This window comes from Arachis hypogaea, chromosome 15 (genome assembly GCF_003086295.3).
Source record: "Arachis hypogaea cultivar Tifrunner chromosome 15, arahy.Tifrunner.gnm2.J5K5, whole genome shotgun sequence".
In the NCBI taxonomy this organism is placed as follows: Eukaryota; Viridiplantae; Streptophyta; class Magnoliopsida; order Fabales; family Fabaceae; genus Arachis; species Arachis hypogaea.
Window position 1 is genome coordinate 51,569,339 of NC_092050.1, and position 3,947 is coordinate 51,573,285.

The 3,947-nt window shown below is 42.7% G+C and overlaps 1 non-coding gene across 1 annotated transcript; it reads left to right on the forward strand.

The window, feature by feature from the left end:
* Positions 1–3,622: 3,622 nt before the first annotated feature.
* On the forward strand, positions 3,623–3,726 carry LOC112753846 (small nucleolar RNA R71). Its single transcript, XR_003178210.1, has one exon. It is a non-coding gene; the product is annotated as a small nucleolar RNA R71 (small nucleolar RNA).
* Positions 3,727–3,947: the final 221 nt, after the last annotated feature.

Sequence of the window (3,947 nt, forward strand, 5' to 3'; positions counted from 1 at the left end):
GATGAGCTCATTTACATTGATTTCCCCACCCTGTATTAAGCAATGCACCATAGTAGCTCGATTGATGTTTACCTCTGAATTATTTGCAGCTGGTAGAATCGACCTCCTTACGAGTTCAAACCACCCCTTGGCTTCAAGGCTCAGGTCTCCCCTCTTAATGAACTTGGGTCTCCCATCTGTGTACCTCTCCCAGTCAGCTGCTATAACACAGATGTCTGACACTATCTCTGAGAGCTCATCATTATCAGGGCTTCTACTTATCCTTGCCTGATAACTGGCCTCATCAAAATGAGGTGATTTCAGGTGAAGAGCTCTTGTTATGGCATTTGGGCTGAAGTCCACCTCCTTTCCTCTCACGTAACTTTTGAAAGTTAGGGCCTTGGTCTTATCTTCTCTTACTACATTTGCATAAAATTCTTTGATGAGGTTTCCATTGATCTTCCCCTCTGGACTTGTGAGCAATTGCCACCCCCTCTGTTCGATTTTCTCCAGAATCTGTGGTGACTCATTTGCATTGATTTGGAAGATTAACTCCGGCAATATCTTTCTGGCCCTTATCCGTTCGAATTCACGTGCATGAAAGGCAGTTTTGAATCTCTTCTCATCGAAAGGAACACTCTCCATGGGTTCCTTCCTCTTTTTCCTCTTTGAGCTTGATGATGCCATGAATTTAATTGCTGTTTTGAGGGGGGTTGGACGATACGGATAAATGAGAAATAGGTTGGCTAGGACAGAGTGTGATGAAGGGGGTTGAGCAAGCCGAAAGTATGAAGTGTGGAGAGTGGGAATTTGAGTGTGAGGAATGAGCACGCACTAAGGTTCACTTATATAGGGAGATCATGAGTGGATGGAAGACGTGGATTGCAAGGATTGTTGCGTGATGGACGGTTGGGGTTGTGTATGAAGGAAGGACAAGGATTATCACTTAATGAGAGTGATTGGTTCGGTCTTCAAGGGTCTTCCTTCTCCAATATTGCATGGCAATGTTTCCCCATGCGTTCCCTCTTGAGACATGTGTGTAGTGCTCTTCATTAAGTGGCGGAATCTCCCCCCATTTAATTATCCAATCAATCCCCTTCAATGCTCTTTTCCTTTTTTCCTATAAAGATTTAAAATAAGAAAATTAATATCATAAAAAATCAAACTCTACGGCTAGAATAATAAAGAGAAGTAAAAGAGTTTGTTTATTTATGAACTTCAACTAACTAACTACTCTTGTATCCTTATAGGCAGATTGATGGCACCATGGGGTGACACCAAACTTAGTTTGGAGCACTGTGATGAAAAGTTTTGTTCAAAGCTCCAAGAGTTCTGCTTTGAACACCAAACTTGTTCTTCACTATATACTGCATGATAAAGATTTCACCAAGTGTTTGTCAAGTTTGGGTTGAAATTCATAAACATTGATTTATTTACTATTTTCTAAAAACATATAAAACATGGGTTGCCTCCCATGAAGCGCTTCTTTAGCGTCACTAGCTTGATGTTTTTCCCTCATCAGGGTGGTTGGTAGTGCTTAAAGTCCACCCCTCTTGCTGTGGACTTATATCTATTGGTTGGATCAATGATTTCTACATGTTCCAGGGAGAGAACTCTGTTGATAGTGAAGACCTTAGGTAACTGAGATGGTACAGTGGGGAGATTAGGGGGAATATCTGGGAAGTAAGCTGAGATAACTCTATCCCCTGGAGAGAAGTCTTCCGTAGGGATCTTCTTGTTCCTCCACCTCCTTGGTACCTTCTTCATTGTTTCTTTTGAGGTTGCCTTGCCCTTGGTGACCTCTTTTTCTAAAGGAGTTATGATGCTGTCTTTACCTGCCTCTAGAGGTTTAGGTTCTTCCAACTTTTCCTTGAGCTGTGGTAATTGCTGTTTTCCTTGTTTATCAATTAAGGGGGTCTCAGAATGAGCTGGCTGTGCTTCAGTGCTTGTCTCCTCTTTCAGTGTCTCATTATCATCTGTGCTTAGTTCCTTGTCCTCTTGATCTGTTTCTTGTGAGAGTTTGAAAACATTGAAGCTGAGTCGTTCATCATGGATTCTCAATATTAGCTCCCCTTTCTCTACATCGATAAGTGCTCTGGCTGTAGCTAGGAATGGTCTTCCCAATATGATTGGGTGAGTGTGACTCTCTTCCATGTCCAGGATGACAAAGTCTGTTGGGAGAAAGTATTTCCCAACCTTTAGTAACACATTTTCCACCACTCCTATTGCTTGCTTTTGAGTTTTGTCAGCCATTCTGATGATTACATCTGTGGGCATTATCTCATTGATCTGCAGCCTCTTCACCAGGGATAGTGGCAGTAAGTTGATGCTGGCCCCCAAATCACATAGTGCTCTATCGAACATAGTTTCACCTATGGCACAAGGGATGTGAAAGCTCCCTGGGTCTCTTCTTTTTGTAGGCAACTCAGGTTGAATAAGGGCACTACATTCCTTTTTCATCACTATAGTCTGGCCTCCTTTGAGTGAGCTTTTCCTGGGAAGAAGTTCCTTCATATACTTGATGAATGCAGGCATTTATTGAATTACCTTGATGAATGGTATGTTTACATGCAGAGATGCAAACAAGTCTAGGAACCTTGAGTATATTCTCTTTCCCACAGCACCATTGAGCAGTTGAGGGAAGGGTGCATAGAGCTTCAGCAGCTCTTGTTGTGAGATTTCTGGTTCTTGGTGATCTCTATCCTCCTTCTTTGTTGAGTTGTCTTCAGGTTGTTCGAAAAGTTTTCCTTGCTTGTCTTCAGTCTCTTGATCACTTGTAGTGACCATTTTGCAATCTTCCCATCTTACTTTCTTTACTTCTCCTTTGGGGTTTTTCTCCGTGTCACTTGGGAAGCTATCAGTAGGTTTGGGAATCTTCTCAGTAAAATATCCCACCTGGAATTCCAGCTTCCTAATGGTCTCTCCCTGGTTCTTAATATTGGCTTGCACCTCCTCTTTGAACACCTTATTTTCTTGAATCTCTTGGCATATTCCTTCAAGTAAGGTTTCAATCTTAGAGAGCTTGTCATCAATTGATGGGTGATTTGGAGCAGATGTGCTGTTTTGGTTTTGATAAGCGTATGGAGAAGTGTTGTTGTGGGGGTGTTGAGATGTCCTCTGTGTGAATTGCTAGTGAGCTGCATTGTTGTTGGAGTTGTAACGTCTCTGGTCTTGGTTTTGATCTTGCTAACTTCCCCACCCAAAGTTTTGGTGGTTTCTCCATCCAGGGTTGTAGTTCTTGGAGTATGGATCATAGTTTTGCCTTGGTGAATTCCCAATGTAGTTGGCTTGCTCCTGACTACCCTTTGCTTCTTCATTCACTCCTTCTTGGGTTGTTGATGAAGTTGAGATTGCTGCTACTTGGTTCCTCTCCATCTTCTTGGTGAGGTCAGCCAGCTGCTGGGTAATGAGCTTGTTTTGGGCCAACAGAGCATCTACATTGTTTAGCTCCATTACTTCTCTTGTGTTCCCTCTTTCGGAAGCATAGAAGTAGTCGTTCTCTGCTACTGTTTCAATGACATCTATAGCCTCCTCAATGGTTTTCTTCTTGTTCAAGGATCCTCTGGATGAATGGTCTACGGCCTTCTTTGACTCATAAGAGAGCCCTTCATAGAAAATGTGCAGCTGCACCCATTCGTTGAACATGTCAGGTGGACACCTCCTTGTGAGGTCCTTAAATCTCTCCCATGCTTCATACAAAGTCTTACCATCTTGTTGCCTGAAAGTTTGGACCTCAGCTCTCAGCCTATTGATTCTTTGAGGAGGGTAAAATCTTGCTAAGAATTTGTTCACCACGTCTTCCCAAGTTGTCAAGCTTTCCCTTGGGAAAGATTCCAGCCACTTGGCTGCCTTGTCCCTGAGTGAGAATGGAAATAAGAGCAGTCTATAGGCGTCAGGATGAACACCATTAGACTTCACTGTGTCACATATTCTTAGGAAGGTGGTTAAATATTGATTGGGGTCTTCTT